Genomic DNA, 18,118 nt, shown 5'->3' on the forward strand with positions numbered 1-18,118 from the left:
AAAAAAATCTGCTATATTTTTGTACATGTGAGTCCTTTTGTCCCTTTCCTTTTTTTTTTTTTTAAAATGATCCCTTTGGGATGCAGCCTTAGTAGTGGTATTGCTGGATCAAAGTTTATGCACAGTTTTATAATAGGGTCATGGTTGTCTTAAGAGTTCCATAGGTTGCTAAAGATCTCTCAGATAGACTATGGACCAGGAAAAAAACATGCAATTTACACAGAGAGGCAGAGAAAGACAGAGACAGAGACAATACAGAGAGATAGAGAGACAGAGACAGAGAAACAGGAAGAGTTTTTCAATATATCTTTTCCTTGGCTATTTTTAATCAATCTTCACCCTCATTTCCCAGTACTGGATCAGGAGTGAGGAAGAACTAGGTTTCACTTCTGCCTCTGACAATGCACATTAGGCAAATTACTCTGGGTCTCAAGTGTTGAAGTGCAGGGCAGATCAATGCATACTATTTTCACCTTTTAAAAATCTAAAACACAGGCAGACCACCCATAGTTATAATAGATGGCCACCCCTCCGACACATCCTTCTAGGTGTTTACATATATGTGTGTGTGTGTGTGTGTATGTGTGCATACATACACATATTGAAATACATTAACATAAACAAATATGTTGTCAAAAAAATTACATAAAATATCTTATTAAATATAAATACAATATTTTTTGGCCACTCTTGTTCAAACCTCTTGTAAGAGATCAAACCTCATATTATATACAGACAGATCAATAGATATAGCATGGATAGGAAATATAGATAGATGGTATAGCTAGGAATTTATAGATCTATGGATATGGTATGGATAGGATACATTTACAACCACACACATACACACATATCATGCACACACATATTATAAGAGGTATGAGGTCTCTTGGCCTTGAGCAAACAAAAGAAATATTATTTAGGGAAAAGAGGAAGGGATGAAGGCCTAAAGCTAATGCAAAAGCAAAAACCTAACTGTGGAGTCTAAGAGAAAGAAAAGTCAAAATATATTCTTGTTTTTGTTTAAACCATTTCTCTTTTATGCTTAACTACTATACCCATTAACATCTCTACCCCAGAGTATTCAAGAAAAATAAAAGGAGGCAACATTCCAACCATTCCATTTGTTCTTTGTGAAAAGTTCTAGTAATACTGATTTGTGAGGGCTGAAGGAGGCTGCAACCTAAGGCAAAAATATCTGAGATTGTCTTCTTTAACTAAATTTACTACCTGGCTGATGCTAGAGAGATACAAATATACAAACAGTACCTGAAAGCTCTGATGACTTTAACTCTAGAGTCTTTTGCTGCTTTTCCTTGATTCATCGTGGCTGTTTTGAGTATTCAGTTTTGTAAATAACCCATTCAGTGCAATACTTTCTATTTTTTTTTAAATTTAATTTTATTTAATAATACTTTGTATTGACAGAATCCATGCCAGGATAATTTTTACGCAGCATTATCCCTTGCAATCACTTATGTTTCGTTTTTTCCCCTCCCTCCCTCCTCCCCCCCCAAGATGGCAAGCAGTCCTATATATGTTAAATATGTTGCAGTATATCCTAGATACAATACACATTTGCAGAACCGAACAGTTCTCCCAGTGCAATACTTTCTAATAGAAAATCTCACTAGAGATAACAAATTAATAGCAAAAGTATCTAATACATAAAAGAAATAAGCTATGAGAAAGGAATCAAATAGTAGATTCATTTTCTATCCCTATATACAAATATGTTTGTTAACTCTTTAAGACTACCTAGATGGAGGATAAGGAAGAGACCTCTTAGGAAAAGCTTATGAAGGAATAAGGAATATTTCAATCAATTCTATCACCTCTGGGTAAGCTATCAAATTCCAGAATGCAGTCCCTCTAGGCTGGATTTATTTCAACTTCAATTCTTATCTACCAACTTCCTCTTCATCGAATTCATTTAAGGTTTCCGTCCTCCAAAATCTCAGGAGCCCAAACACTCCCAGAGCAGGCTCTCAATTTATAGCAGTTGAAGAATAGCTCAGGATTTCACAGAATGCTGTCATGTTGCCTCAATCAATTTCTTCATCTTTACTTTCACCTATAGTTCCAGCAAAAGCAGCTAGTGACTCAATGGATGCAATGGTAGCCTGAAGTAATTAAGACCCAAGTTCAAAGCTAATCTACTGGGGAAGGAAATTACTGGGGTATCTTTGCCAAGAAAACGACATGGACAATATATCCCCAGGATCATAAAGATCCAATGAACTATAACAACAAGAGTTCTATTTTGCTTCTTTTCTTTCCCTGTTGTTCAGTTATTCAGTCATGTCCAACTCTTCATGACCTATGGACCACAGGAGGGCTAAGATCTTCTATCCCCCATTGTCTCTGGAAATCCATACAAGCTATTACTTCCATGACATTATCTGTCCTTCACATCCTCTACTATCATTTGTCTTCAACCTTCCCCAATATGAGGGTCTTTTCCAGAAACCTGTATTCTCATTATATGATCAAAGTATTAAAACCTCAACTTCAGTCTTTGTCCTAAAGAATAGTTTAATTTCTTTAAACATTGACTCATTTAATCTCTTTACTATCCAAGAGATTCTCAAGTCTTTTCAAGTACCACAATTTGGAGGTGTTGATTCTGTGGCTCCCAGTTTACCCTGTAGTCGCACTTTCATAGTCAGTCATACATTACAATTGGAAAAACCGTAACTTGACTATTGAGACCTTTGTCAGCAAGGCAATTTCTCTGCTTTTTAGTATGCTGTCTAGATTTGTCAAAGCTTTTCTTCCAAGGAGCACCTTTATTTTTTTTTTTTAATTTTACAGCTGTTGTTGCCATCTGTAGTGATCTTTGAGCAGAAGAATATTAAATCTGACACTGTTTCCATTTCTTCTCCCTCTGTTTGCCAGGAAGTGATGGAACCAATTGCCAAGATCTTAGATTTGCTTTTTTAATATTAAGCTTCAAGGCATCTTTGACACTCTTCTCTTTCACCCTCATCAAAAGACTTCTTAAATCTTCATTTTCTACCATCAGAATATTGTTATTGTTGTTCAGTCATTTTTTAGTCTTGTCCAATTCTTTGTGACCCCCTCTGGGTTGGGTTTTTTGTTGTTGGTGGTGGGTTATTTTTTTCTTTTTGGTTTTTTTTTTTTTTTTTGGCAAAGGTAGAGAAATGATTTTCTATTTCCTTTTCCTGTCCATTTACAGGTGAAGAACTGAGACAAACAGGGACTTGCCTAGGATCACACTGCTAGGCAGTGTCTGAAGCTGGATTTGAACTCATGTTTTCCTGACACTAGGCCCAGCACTTTATCTACTGTGTCACCTAGTTATGTTGCATAGTATCATTTCTATTGTGCCAAAGTTCCCTTTTTAATGTTGTGACCCAGTTTCTCCAATTGTCCTATTTAGTTATTCTGCCTTAGGTTATAACCTTTCCCTCTTAATGTTTGAGATGAAGTTTTTATAGACATTCCTTCTTAAGACAAGATAAAGGTTTGTCCATTTTAGATGTCATTAGAATATCAGTAACCTCCCCCACCATTAGGTTATCCCCATCTAGGTGCCTTCCCCACTATGTCATTGTTCTTGTTATTCTATAAAAAGCTTGCTGTCCCAATACTGGGGGCTAGACTCTTTGAGATGATAGTCTCGTCTAGCCCTGGGGTCAACCATGGATCCATTGGTCCCAGTATTTCTCTCCATTTAATAAACTATTGAATTGGTCTCTAATCTCTGTCTTGCTCAGTTACTTCTGCATTACAATCTCAATATCTGAGATTATTGATATTTCTTCTAAAAACCTTAATTTCATCTAGCCTGACATTTTGTATGATATATGTTAAATAAACAAGATAATAATATATAGTTTCATATTCCTTTCCCAATCTTAAGCCAATCTATTGTTCCATATTCCGTTTTAACATTTGCTTCTTGATCCACATACTCAGAAGAAGATGATCTGGTACTCTTAGTTCTTTGAAATTTGCCACACTTTGTTATGATCTACAAAGTCAAAGGCTTTCTGTAGTCAATGAAGAAAAAGTAAGGTTTTTTTTGGTTTTTTTTTTTCTAGAACTACCTTATTTTCTCTATAATCCAACAAATGTTAGCATTTTGGTCTCTAGTTAGTTCTGCCTCTTTGAAAAGCAGTCTGCATTTCTGATAATTCTCAGTTTGCATGCAATTAAAGCCTCCTTACAGAATCTTAAACATAACCTTCCTAGTTTGAGAAATGAGCACAGTTGTTCTACAATTTTAACATTCTTTGGCATTGTCCTTCTTTAGTATTAGGATGTAATTGATTTTTTCCAGTCTCCAAATTTTCTGACATATTGAGTGCAACACTTTTACAGCATCATCTTTTAGGATTTTTAAATAGCTCAGCAGGAATTCTGTCACCTCCATTAGCCTTATTATTAGCAGTGCTTCCTAAAGCCCACTTGATTTCACTCTCCAGGATGTATGGCTTTAAGTCAGTAACCACACCATCATGTTTGCAAATGATAAAATCTTTTTAAATAGTTCTGCATATTCTTATCTCTTCTGCTTTTGTTAAGTTCCTACCATTTTTTTCTTTTTTCCTGCTCATTTTTACGTTTCACATAAACCTTGATAACTTTAATTTTCTTTTTTGTTTGTTTGTTTTAATGTTTATTTTTAATAATATTTTTTTTTCCAAATACATGTAAAGATAGTTTTCAATATTCAGTTTTGCAAAACCTTGTGTTCCAAATTTTTCTCCCTCTCTCTAAGCAATCTGATATAGGTTAAACATGTACAATTCTTTTAAATATATTTCCATGTTTGTCATGCTACACAAGAAAAATCGGATCAAAAGGAAAAAAAATGAGAAAGGATATTTCTAATTTTCTTGAAGAAATCTATTCTTTCCTTTTGTTTTCTTCTATTTCTTTGCATTGCTCATTTAAGAAATTTTTTTTATCTCTCTTTGCTATTCTCTGGAATTCTGAATTCAGTTGGGTATATCTTTCCCTCATTCCTTTGTCATTCACTTTCCTTCTTTTCTCAGCTATTTGTAAAGCCTCGTAGACAGCCATTTTGTTTTCTTGGTTTTTTCCCATTGGAATTTTTTTGTTGTTCCTATCTCCTGTACAATATTGTGAACCTCTGTCCATAGTTTTTTAGGCATGCTATCTAGTCCCTTAAATCCCTTAAATCTAAAATCTGTGTATCAGTTTCACTTTTTATTAATAAGGGATATTTTTTAGGTGATATCTACAGGAACTGCTGGTGTTCCCTACTTTCTTCAGACTAAGCCTGAACTTGGCAATAAGAAGCTCATGATTTGAGACACAGGTCTTGTTTTAACTGACTGTATAGAGCTCTTCCACCTTTGGCTGCAAAATATAATCAATCTGATTTTAATATTGACCATTGTCCAGAAAACACCTTTTGGGTTATTGAAAAAGAGAATTTTTTATATGACCAATAAATTTATCTTTGTCAAAACCCTATTAGTCTCTGCCCTACTTTATTTTGTACTCTAAGGACTAATTTACCTATTATTCCAATTACCTTTTAATTTCCTACTTTAGTATCCCAATCCCCTATGAAGGGGTAGTGAACCTTTTTTCTGCCAAGGGCCATTTGGATATTTGTAATATCATTTGCAGGCCTTACAAAATTATCAACCTATACAATTCAAGCAGTGAGAAGTTATACTGAACTTGCCATCCCCTGTAGTTGCCTCAGCAAATGATTTTGCCAGCTTCATCCAGCCTATGGGCCAGACATTCCCCACCCCTGACCTATGATGAATGTGACTTGGGTGGGAGGGGTTGTAATTTCTAGGAGATTTTGCAAGTCTTCATTAAAAACTGATCTATATTTGCCTCTGACATCAGTGTTCAAAGCACAGACTTGTATTACTGTTATGTTGAACAGTTTGCCTTGGATTTAAGCAGATTTCATTCTGTTATTTTTGAAATTATGCCCTAATATGACTTTTCTCACCCTTTTATTGACTCTGAGAGCTATTCCATCTCTTCTACAGGATTCTTCCACATTTTAATGATTTACCTGATTATCAGAATTAAATTCATTTATTCCCATTTATTTAAGTTTGCTGATACCCTATATGTTTAATCTTTCCATTTCCTGTCTGAGCACATCCAGCTCGGCTTGTTTCATAGATCTTAGCATTCCAGGTCACCATGTATTATTGATCTTTACACCATCGGATTTTCCTTTTATCACTCCTGAGAACTGTTACAGCTGTGCTTCCTTTCAGCTTTGGCCCAGCCTCTTCATTGTTCTGGAGCTATTTGTCCTCTGCTCATCCTCAGTAGCATGTTGGATATCTTCCAACTTGAAGGGCTTATCTTCTGGGTCCTATCTTTTATCATTTTAATACTGTCCATGGGGTTTTCTTTACAAAGATACTGAAGTGGTTTGCCATTTCCTTCTCCAGTGGATTACCTTTTGTCAGAATTCTCCACTATGATCTGTCTTGGCTAACTCTGTGTGTCATAGCTCATAGTTCCACTGACTTCTGCAAGTCCCTCTGCCACAACAAGGAAGTGATCCAGAAGGAGAAACCCCTATTAAATCTAGTGCTCTTCAGAACACTTGTCTACCAGAATCCTCATCTATTGTTGGTTGTTTCTTTTGTAGAGGTAGTTAGGGATTATTCAGGATCATAAATAAGATGGCAACTCCTAATTAGATTTCTTAATACTTCTCTTTTAAATAACATTTACTATTTTCTGAATTTGACTGCATTGATTCTTGGCATTTACAATTGTTTTAACCTTTAGACTATTTTAAAGTTGACATTTTCTTTTACCATACTACTGCCAATTCATTAATATAGAACAGTACTGACTGCCAACTTTGGTTCTCTCAGTGCTGATTAAGGGGGTAGGGAGTGGAAGAAAGTTCAGTTTTACTTAAAAGGATTAATCAAGTCATTTTAGATATCTCTTTGGGAAACAAGCCTGGATTGACTTGTCCTTGAGAAATAAACAGTATGTCTAATAAAATATTATCATTGTTGAGGTTAGTTTGTCTGAAACATTCTCTTCAAATGTTCAAAGTCCAAAATATGTTGTGCTGTAGGAAATGTGTTTGAGATAAAGAGAAATTGGAGTGGAGGGAGAGAAAAAGAGAAAGATGGACTGTACACATACATTGTATGTGATAAATATACCTCATTATAAACAGATAAAAATAATATTGATCTGGATATACAATGGATCAGATCATGTTGTTTAAAATGTAATCATTAAGCAAGTCTATAATTATCTTACAATACAGCTGTTATTCTTATTTACTGTACATGAACATTATATATTTCTAAATGTATGACAGAGACTCCCTTCTGACACAAAGATCTTAGATATACTGCAGGGATCTTTTACTTATCTGTCTCATTATCTGCATTCAAATGGTTCCAACCTTAGTATCTGTCACTTCCCTAAGAATAGCTCCCAGTTCTGCTAAATTGAGAAAAATAATTATTTGTTTATTATTTTTTCCTTTTTGCAATGAGTAGTCTTTAATAATCCCATAGACTCCAATTATACCAGTTTTGCTTTTTCTTAAGACATTTTCATGCAACTAAGTTGCAAAACCTTAATACCTTCCTTGGGTCCGTTTTTAAGGTCTTCCTCAGTCTGTTATTATTCTAATAACTAACTTTATAAGTGAGACCCAAAGATCTTTTCTATTTTCTCATTCAAAATCTAGTCCTTGTGAAAGATAATGAAACAGTCCCCTCAATTTTGGGTGGGACTTCACCTAACTGGGAGAGCCTATTTCTGATTGAAGTTAAAGGGAATCTAGGTAAATTCTGGCCCATTGTTCAACTCAGGTAGATCTGGATAAATAATAAACTTTTTGTCTAGGTTCACTAGGCAGGACTAGTCTCAATTGAGATGGATCTCTTTGTACAAGAGTACTGTCATGATCAGAGTCACATCTCCCAGACTTTCATTACAATAAGCCCACCTCAATTGGCAGAAAAAAAATTTTTAAGGAAGATGACCTAACTGTACCATACCTAAACCTATACTGTAAAGCAGCAATCATCAAAACTATTTGATACTGGCTACATAATGGTAGAAAAATTACTCATATGACAATCTAAGGAAAGTAAAGAGATAATACTCCTCAGGTGATGTACACTCTCTCCCTCAGGAACTACCATAGTTTCTATAGATATTAGTAGAGAAAAATCTATTGAAAACCTTCCATGGTGCCATATAGATAGAATTTTTTTTTATACAGGGGTGCACTTATTTTATTTGGACATTGTTATCTATCAAAAGAGGTGAAGAAACTCAGTGAAAACACTGAAAAAAGTAATCTTATTTTGAGAGAAACATACAAATCTGAGAGGGTCCAAGATAAAGTAGCCTCTCGTGCAGAAAGTCCTGAGACAAGTACTTGAGAGAAAGCAGTGCCTCTGAGAAAAAAGAATTAATGAAGGCAAAAATTTCCAAAATGTCTTGTTTCTGCGAAACTCAATTACATATGGTTATGATGTGGATATTAAAGTGATAGCCAGGAAAAGTTTTTGTAACTGAGATGAATGTGCATTGTCTATTTGTGGTAGATTTGACACAAATGTGAATTTTGATTTTTCAAAGGTAGAGGTTAATTACTTCATATAAGAAACTTTTGCTTTGAGGTAGGAGTCAGTGAGTGATTTGCTTCTCCTTCCATGATATCAGGGAGGTGATACCATGACATGCAAATGAATTGGATTTAAGTGAGGGAGGATTGTGCAAGATCACCTGCATCACTTTCCCTTCCAGAGGCATGCAGTGGCCAGATACAGATCAGGGTGATTGGAGATGGCACTGGATGCAATGGGAGAAAAGCACCGCCATTCAGTGATTAATACTAGGTAGCAATTGAGGCAAAGAATCTCCTCATTCACCTAGTCCAAAAAAATCTAAATAAATGAATGAATGAATCTGGGAAGGGATTTCTGGCCAAAGCAGAAATGATTGCTATTTACATTCAATCTGAGTCAATAAGAACCCCAAACATTGACCAAATGGAACTAGGCCTAACACCTAAGAGTAGCCAATTAGAATCAGATTGGCTTTGGTTTAAGGCCTGGCCCTTAAGAAATCTAGCCAATAACCCCCCTTCCACCCTCCCTCCCCGTGATATCTTGGGAGAGTTCAGAGATGCAAATTGAAGGAGGAGGAAATGAAGAAGAAGATGAAGACAAAAAGGACGAGAAAGAAAAAAAAGAAAGGAGAGGGAATTAGAAGCCAATGAGAAGGAATAAGGAGGTGGTACTCTAATCTAAAATCAGTTTAGTTGAGGAAAGCAGGCTTTACAGCTTCTGAGAGCTGACTGATTGGAGAAAATATCTGCTGTTTAAAAATGCTAATTGGAGGGAAGAAATATCCTCAGTTGTATGAAGAGCTGGCTGGTAAAAAGACTAAATTACTTGCTTTTTTTATTACTATCAAGAGCTAGAAAGGTGAGAATCACTCAGAAATTTGTCTGCCTTACTCTTTACTATCTTATATGGCTTGAGAGGAAGAAACTTTTCAGAATACGCTGAGAAGACCTGAATTTGCTTTATGAATTCCAGACTTGGGTGAATCATTTTGTGAATTATCCCTGCCTTAGAATCTAGCCAAGACTTAAAAAAAAAAAACTTTCTTCAGTGGCCTGAGTTCAAGATCAGTTCTTATTTAAAATCTCTCAATCCATTTGTCCCAAAATGTTATCACCTTGGAACATCCCTTTATCAAGCGTACTCCTTTCTCTCATTGATGAGTCCTCTCAGGACCTCCATTTTGAGAAGGCTTTTGTCTTCTTATTCAGTAAATGTTTCATGATTAAGAATTAATGCTGTCATTTTGGCTGATTTTATGGAATATGAAGCACATAGGTGGGGCCTCAGCAGCTACAATTGTGAGTTAATAGATAGATACCTCCCCTACACCAAACAGCCTTAGGACCTTGAGAGTTAATTGTATCCCATGTCCACCCCTACTGGGAAACACTCCAGCCTTCCAGAATGGGTGAGAAGACCAGTCACAGACCTTAAGAGTATTGTATACACATATAAACATATGTAGCACTATATACACATATGTCTATTTTTCAATTCTTTCTCTGAAGGTAGATAGCGTCTTCCTTCATAGATACAAATCTTTCCCTGTTTTTCTAAATCAACCAGTTCACCCTCATATCACAATAGCATTCTAAGATAATCATATCCTATCTGAGAGATTGTCCATGAAAATTTCCCCCCCAATTTTCTGCTTTCCTTCTGTTTTTGACTACAATGGTTTTATTTATATAAGAAATTTCATTTGAAATAATCAAAATCATCCATTTTACACTTCAACAATACTTTCACCTTAAAATATAGTTTAAAGTGTGATATTTTGGAATCTCGTCCTTTTCATTTTTTCATTTGGCTTCTTTGAAATTCTTGACTTTTTGTTTTTCCAAATAAATTTTATTATTATTTTTCTAACTTAGCAATTTTTTTAGTAATTTAATTGGAATAGTATTGAATAGATTTATTATTTATTAAGTAAAATTGTCATTTTTTATTATATTGGCTTTATCTACCCATGAACAATAAATATTACTCCATTTGTTTAAATCTGACTTTATTTGTAAAAAAAAGTTTTAAGTTTATGTTCATGTAGTTCCTTTGTTTTGGCAAGCAAACTCTCAGGCATTTTATACGGTGTAGTTATTTTAAATGGTCTAAAATAATATTCAGTAATATCAATGACAGAGTAAATTTTCCTTATTTGTAATGAGCCAGAACTCTAGAAAAATAAATGTACTTGAAACAAGGATTCTTACAACAAGATGTTAACTAAGTGGGATTAATAAGACAAAAGTTACCTAGTGTAGCATGGTGATTAATAAAACCTAGCTCTTGTGACTCACAGTTCAGCGTTCACCATATAGCACTTGGGAGAAAGTTAGGTTTTAATGTCCTAATTCTTTTTTTCTCCTTGCTATGCAGCCTTAAACAAATCATTTCACAACTCTTGGGTCTTAATTTTCTTACTATTGGTGACCTAGTAGGAGGAACACTGGGTTTGGAGTCAAGAAGCCCTGATTAATCCATCAAATCCGCCAGAAATGCTTATTAACATCTACTTCATAGAGTTTTTCATACTAATCAAGTGAAATAATATAGTAAATGAATTTGTAAACCTTAGAATACTATATAAATGCTTTAGTATTATAATTATTATCTGAATAATGAAGGAATTGGGTTAGAAATTCTCTACAATCCCTTCCAGTTCTAAATTATAACAAAATTCACTTTGCAGGATTGTTGTGAAGTTACCTACAGTTAAGAGACTTGGAGTCTTCCTCCCCCACCCCTCAGCTCAAATTTATTTATTTATTTTTTAAACATGGTAAAAATATGTGTAAACCCAATGTAGGCATATATATTTATACAATTATCTTGCTGCACAAGAAAAATCAGATCAAAAAGGAAAAAAGTTAGAAAGAAAATAAAATTTAAGCAAACAACAACCAAAGAAGTGAAAATGCTATGTTGAGATCCACATTCAGTTCCCACAGACCTCTCTCTGGGTATAGATGGCTCTCATCATCATAAAATCTTTGGAACTGGCCTGAATTGCCTTGTTGTTGAGAAGAGCCACATCCATCAGAACTGATTAAGACTTAGATTCTTTTAACTTCACTGGTTTGCCTTAGTTTCCTCACCTGTAAAATGAGAATAATAATAGTACTTACTTTGCAGGGTCATGGTGTTATGCCACAGTTCTCTTTAACTGTCCTGACTCAGTTTCCCTGTACGAGTTCCCGTGTCTCAGTTTCCTTAACTGTTCTGTCTCAATCTCTTTAGTTGTAAATCCCCCTCTGACCCAGTAAGAATGAGGACTATTTGTTCAAAGGTTATAAATTAGAAAGATAAACAAGAGAGTAGGCCTCCTGACTCTTTTTCTGTCCTCAAGGATTTACAATATCCCTCTAAAATATTCCAAGATGTCTCATTGACATCTTTACTTCTATATCTTTACTTCTTTTGTATTCAGACATCCTGTCTCTGGGTTTTCTAGGATTTATGGCCTCCCTATCCTGATAGAGGTTTTCCCTCACTTCTTACCCCTTCCTTTATTTAGAGAAAAGGTATTTAAGAAATTGGGGTTCCTCCATTCACTGTTGGAGGCTGGCGGCTGGTGGCTGGCGGCTGGATGCTGGATGCTGGATTCTTTGAGATGACAGTCTCCTCCAGCCCTGGGACCAACATGGATTCCTTGGTCCCAGTATATCTTTATCTCTGTCTGACTGGATAATTTGAGATGAGAGTCCTGTCCAGTCAATCTTACTCTCCCATTAATAAAGTATTAAAACTCTCTAATCTCTCTCCTGCCTCAGTTTCTCCGGCATTACAATGGTTACTGTAAAGATTAAATTCTGTTAGGAGACTTTTATTCTTTTAACTTCCCTGGTTTGCCTTAGTTTCCTCACCTGTAAGATGAGAATAATAACAGTACTTACTTGGCAGAGTCATGGTTACTGTAAAGATTAAATTCTGTTAGGAGACTTTTATTCTTTTAACTTCCCTGGTTTGCCTTAGTTTCCTCACCTGTAAGATGAGAATAATAACAGTACTTACTTGGCAGAGTCATGGTTACTGTAAAGATTAAATTCTGTTAGGAGACTTTTATTCTTTTAACTTCCCTGGTTTGCCTTAGTTTCCTCACCTGTAAGATGAGAATAATAACAGTACTTACTTGGCAGAGTCAGGGTTACTGTAAAGATTAAATTCTGTTAGGAGACTTTTATTCTTTTAACTTCCCTGGTTTGCCTTAGTTTCCTCACCTGTAAGATGAGAATAATAACAGTACTTACTTGGCAGAGTCAGGTTACTGTAAAGATTAAATTCTGTTAGGAGACTTTTATTCTTTTAACTTCCCTGGTTTGCCTTAGTTTCCTCACCTGTAAGATGAGAATAATAACAGTACTTACTTGGCAGAGTCAGGTTACTGTAAAGATTAAATTCTGTTAGGAGACTTTTACTCTTTTAACTTCCCTGGTTTGCCTTAGTTTCCTCACCTGTAAGATGAGAATAATAACAGTACTTACTTGGCAGGGTCATGGTTACTGTAAAGATTAAATTCTGTTAGGAGACTTTTATTCTTTTAACTTCCCTGGTTTGCCTTAGTTTCCTCACCTGTAAGATGAGAATAATAACAGTACTTACTTGGCAGAGTCATGGTTACTGTAAAGATTAAATTCCGTTAGGAGACTTTTATTCTTTTAACTTCACTGGTTTGCCTTAGTTTCCTCACCTGTAAGATGAGAATAATAACAGTACTTACTTGGCAGGTCATGGTTACTGTAAAGATTAAATTCTGTTAGGAGACTTTTATTCTTTTAACTTCCTGGTTTGCCTTAGTTTCCTCACCTGTAAGATGAAATAATAACAGTACTTACTTGGCAGGGTCATGGTTACTGTAAAGATTAAATTCTGTTAGGAGACTTTTATTCTTTTAACTTCACTGGTTTGCCTTAGTTTCCTCACCTGTAAGATGAGAATAATAACAGTACTTACTTGGCAGGGTCATGTTACTGTAAAGATTAAATTCTGTTAGGAGACTTTTATTCTTTTAACTTCCCTGGTTTGCCTTAGTTTCCTCACCTGTAAGATGAGAATAATAACAGTACTTACTTGCAGAGTCATGGTTACTGTAAAGATTAAATTCTGTTAGGAGACTTTTATTCTTTTAACTTCCTGGTTTGCCTTAGTTTCCTCACCTGTAAGATGAGAATAATAACAGTACTTACTTGGCAGAGTCATGGTTACTGTAAAGATTAAATTCTGTTAGGAGACTTTTATTCTTTTAACTTCCCTGGTTTGCCTAGTTTCCTCACCTGTAAGATGAGAATAATAACAGTACTTACTTGGCAGAGTCATGGTTACTGTAAAGATTAAATTCTGTTAGGAGACTTTTATTCTTTTAACTTCACTGGTTTGCCTTAGTTTCCTCACCTGTAAGATGAGAATAATAACAGTACTTACTTGGCAGGGTCATGGTTACTGTAAAGATTAAATTCTGTTAGGAGACTTTTATTCTTTTAACTTCCTGGTTTGCCTTAGTTTCCTCACCTGTAAGATGAGAATAATAACAGTACTTACTTGGCAGAGTCATGGTTACTGTAAAGATTAAATTCTGTTAGGAGACTTTTATTCTTTTAACTTCCCTGGTTTGCCTTAGTTTCCTCACCTGTAAGATGAGAATAATAACAGTACTTACTTGGCAGAGTCAAGGTTATTGTAAAGATTAAATTCTGTTAGGAGACTTTTATTCTTTTAACTTCCCTGGTTTGCCTTAGTTTCCTCACCTGTAAGATGAGAATAATAACAGTACTTACTTGGCAGAGTCAGGTTACTGTAAAGATTAAATTCTGTTAGGAGACTTTTATTCTTTTAACTTCCCTGGTTTGCCTTAGTTTCCTCACCTGTAAGATGAGAATAATAACAGTACTTACTTGGCAGAGTCATGGTTACTGTAAAGATTAAATTCTGTTAGGAGACTTTTATTCTTTTAACTTCATTGGTTTGCCTTAGTTTCCTCACCTGTAAGATGAGAATAATAACAGTACTTACTTGGCAGGGTCATGGTTACTGTAAAGATTAAATTCTGTTAGGAGACTTTTATTCTTTTAACTTCATTGGTTTGCCTTAGTTTCCTCACCTGTAAGATGAGAATAATAACAGTACTTACTTGGCAGAGTCAGGGTTACTGTAAAGATTAAATTCCGTTAGGAGACTTTTATTCTTTTAACTTCCTGGTTTGCCTTAGTTTCCTCACCTGTAAGATGAGAATAATAACAGTACTTACTTGGCAGAGTCAGGGTTACTGTAAAGATTAAATTCCGTTAGGAGACTTTTATTCTTTTAACTTCCCTGGTTTGCCTTAGTTTCCTCACCTGTAAGATGAGAATAATAACAGTACTTACTTGGCAGAGTCATGGTTACTGTAAAGATTAAATTCTGTTAGGAGACTTTTATTCTTTTAACTTCCCTGGTTTGCCTTAGTTTCCTCACCTGTAAGATGAGAATAATAACAGTACTTACTTGGCAGAGTCATGGTTACTGTAAAGATTAAATTCTATTAGGAGAGTTGGATTCTTTTAATTTCTTGGTTACTAGTCTTGCTAAATAACCTGGGATAAGCTCTTCTCCAATCTTAATTCCCAGTGTCTTCAAAGAAGGAAACAAAAGTACTTAGCCAACTCTAAACCAGATCCATGAAAAGTGTTTTTAAGTACTTTGAGCTCTTGGGAAGCCAGGCACTATAGGAATAGCCCCACCCACCTAGCTCATAGAGTTTGAATGACGGGACTGCAGATTCTATCATTTAGGTAAATCTATGTGGAACAAACACTCCATGCTTTTCTCTTTTCTATTGCCCTACTATATACCTGTAGCAACTACAAATTAGTAGCTAATTTAAACATGCTTCAGAGAGCATGATGCGTTCAGTTTCCCATTTCTCAAACCAGATCGGAAGTGGGGAAGGGGAGCGATGAAAGAGGTAGAGCAGGATATTGAAGAAAATTGTCTCCACATATGGCCCAAGGTGACTGAGTGGTGGGGAATATTTAGGCTAGTTTCCATCTCCAGCCAAGGATAAGACTTCTTTAAGTACTGCACGAGAGAGGGATAAAAGGGAACTCCCCAAATGCTAACGCTCCGAGAAGTATTTGGCGAGTTTGCAAGGAGGGTGGGAAATCTATGATTATACCCACCGGTGACAAGCATTACCTCCCACAGAGAAGGAAATATGCAATCACCTCCCAGGTAGTAATTCTTTCTAACTCTCTCTTGTTTTTAATTGTCTGGTTCAACCCTCCATTCTGTAGAAGAGAGGCTAGCGGGAGGAGGGGAAATGTGTCTGTGGAAATAATTCAACTTCTCCATGGAGCAAGATCATAGAGCTAAATGGGATCTCAGTCCTCTGGCGTCCTTGAAACACAGCCCGGTTGCCAATTTTCCTGATCCTTTTAGTTGTTACCACAATTTCTCTTTCGAAATTTCTTTCTATATGCCTTTGTGTAACACTTTGCATTGCAGGACCTGTGACCAACCGCCGGTCCCTTTAAGCAGTCAGGACCCTAACGAAGCCATGTGGCTGTCTGAACCAGAGCTCATTTGTCACGCGTAGGATCCAACACCAGATGGCGCTCTGGAGCAACTCACAAGCTCCCGGAGCCGCGCCGAACCCAAGCGCTTGGCTCTGAAGCTTTAGGACTGGCGTTTCTCCCCTGTCTGTCTCGGAGCTGGGTCGGTGTCTCCACCAATCAGAGAGATGATCTGGCCCTCATCCTATTTACAAAGACTGGCTCCCTTCATCCCAACTGTGTTTCCTTCCACGTCACTTACAAAGACACACTTGTGTTCCTGCCATTAGTCAGAATGTTTGACTGATCAAGCCAAACCAGCGGCTATCACTGCGCCCAGCATTCCCCGTCCCAGGGCTCTGCGTTCCCTTGCACTGACAGGAGGTTAGCGCCTCTAAGGTCCGTTCCCTGTGGCTCCTCAGGAGTTTCCCCCCTACTGTCACCACAGAATAACTCCTGCTGGTACCTTCCGAAAACTGAAAGAGAGCGTGAAGCAGGCTTCTGCTTCCAGGTGGTCCTGGCCCTGCTCCCCCTCTCCTGCTTCAGGTATATGCGTTCGGTTTCTTTGCCATCCCGCTCATATGGTTCGCCCTATAAATGGAACAGTCTGATCAAAGTAGCCAGAGACCAAAAAAACAAACAAACAAAAAAAAAAAAAAAAAACGCGCATCTTGGATCCAATTTCTCCCACCGCCCCCACCCCCACCCCCATGTTCAAGATCAATTCTTATTTAAAATCTCTCAATCCATTTGTCCCGAGGATGTTATCACCCTGGAATATCCCAAGCTTACTCCTTTCTCCCATTGATGAGTTCCTCCATTTTGAAAAGGGCATTCTCTAAGTGCTTTTGACAATCCTGATTTCTTCACCCTTCATCATTAAAACATGCCCTTATCCTTTCATTGGTGAATTCCTCCTAAAAGGTTCGGGGAGGGGTCCGGGCTATCTATTGTTCCTCCCATTTCCAGCTGTAAATCTGACTTCTTTGATTTCCGCTTGATACTTCCCAATCTATTTTTCTTCCTTTCTAGTTTTATAGCACTATTTTGTGTTTTATCTTCCCACATTTTAGAGTGTAAGCTTTTTGAGAGTAGAGTGCTTATGTTTTATTCCCAGAATTTAACAGTGTTTGGCAACTAATAAACACTTAAATGCTTTTAATCTTATCAACCTGATTTTTTTTTGAAATTAAGTGCACAGGAAGTCACAATCTGCTCCACCACCCCAAGTCTAACTGGAATGGACATAGATGTTACATTTGAATTTATGCATCTAGATAGATATTGCTTCCCTATAGCAGAATGTAAGATCTTTGTATTCAGGAACTTTTAGATTTTTACATTTTTAGCTTCAGTTTTTAGCACAGCATCTTGTACATAACAGATGCTAAATGAATGTTTATTTGAATTTAGTCTAACTCCCTCATTTTGCTGATGAGGAAATTAAGCCCCAGAGAAATGACTTTGGCAGTCACCTCCTGCAGAGCAATTCTTTCTAACCTTTAATTGTCTGATTCAAACCTCATTTTTATAGGAGAGAGGAAATGACCTATGTAAGACTGAACATATAGCAAACAATGATTTGGGGTTCAAAGCCAAGTAGTCAGGAACCACATTCCTTGTTCTTTTCATTGTTTCATGTTACTTCCTTGACCTATTCTGCTTCCCCTTAAAGATGGTATATATCAACTTTTGATCCGGCAGTGTTTCTTCTGGGGGGGTGTATGTGGCAAAGAGATCGTTAAAAAAGAGAAAAAGACCCATATGCAAAAATGTTTGCAGCAGCCCTTTTGTAGTGGCAAGGAACTGGAAACTGAATGGATGCCCATCAGTTGGAGAGTGGCTGAATAAATTATGGTATATGAATGTAATGGCAAATTCTAGAAATGATCATCAGACTGATTTCAGAGAGGTCTGGAGAGACTTACATGAAGTTAAGTGAAGTAAGTAGGATCAAAAGAATATTGTACACAGCATCAACAAGATTAACTGTGATGA

The 18,118-nt window shown here is 36.4% G+C and overlaps 2 long non-coding RNA genes across 3 annotated transcripts; both read right to left on the reverse strand.

Annotated features, from left to right (window-relative positions):
- Positions 1 to 11,174: 11,174 nt before the first annotated feature.
- Positions 11,175 to 12,810, reverse strand: LOC127564837 (uncharacterized). The gene is made up of 2 exons (XR_007954368.1): positions 12,727 to 12,810; positions 11,175 to 11,692 (listed from the first exon to the last, which is right to left on the reverse strand). It is a non-coding gene; the product is annotated as an uncharacterized LOC127564837 (long non-coding RNA).
- A 263-nt stretch (positions 12,811 to 13,073) lies between these two features.
- On the reverse strand, positions 13,074 to 14,758 carry LOC127564836 (uncharacterized). 2 transcript variants are annotated; one of them, XR_007954367.1, is made up of 4 exons: positions 14,722 to 14,758; positions 14,604 to 14,691; positions 13,430 to 13,517; positions 13,074 to 13,166 (listed from the first exon to the last, which is right to left on the reverse strand). It is a non-coding gene; the product is annotated as an uncharacterized LOC127564836 (long non-coding RNA). The 2 variants fall into 2 exon arrangements; XR_007954366.1 differs by lacking the exons at positions 14,604 to 14,691; positions 14,722 to 14,758 and adding an exon at positions 13,898 to 14,074.
- Between the last annotated feature and the right edge of the window lie 3,360 nt (positions 14,759 to 18,118).

Source organism: Antechinus flavipes, chromosome 5 (genome assembly GCF_016432865.1).
Source record: "Antechinus flavipes isolate AdamAnt ecotype Samford, QLD, Australia chromosome 5, AdamAnt_v2, whole genome shotgun sequence".
Classification (NCBI taxonomy): Eukaryota; Metazoa; Chordata; class Mammalia; order Dasyuromorphia; family Dasyuridae; genus Antechinus; species Antechinus flavipes.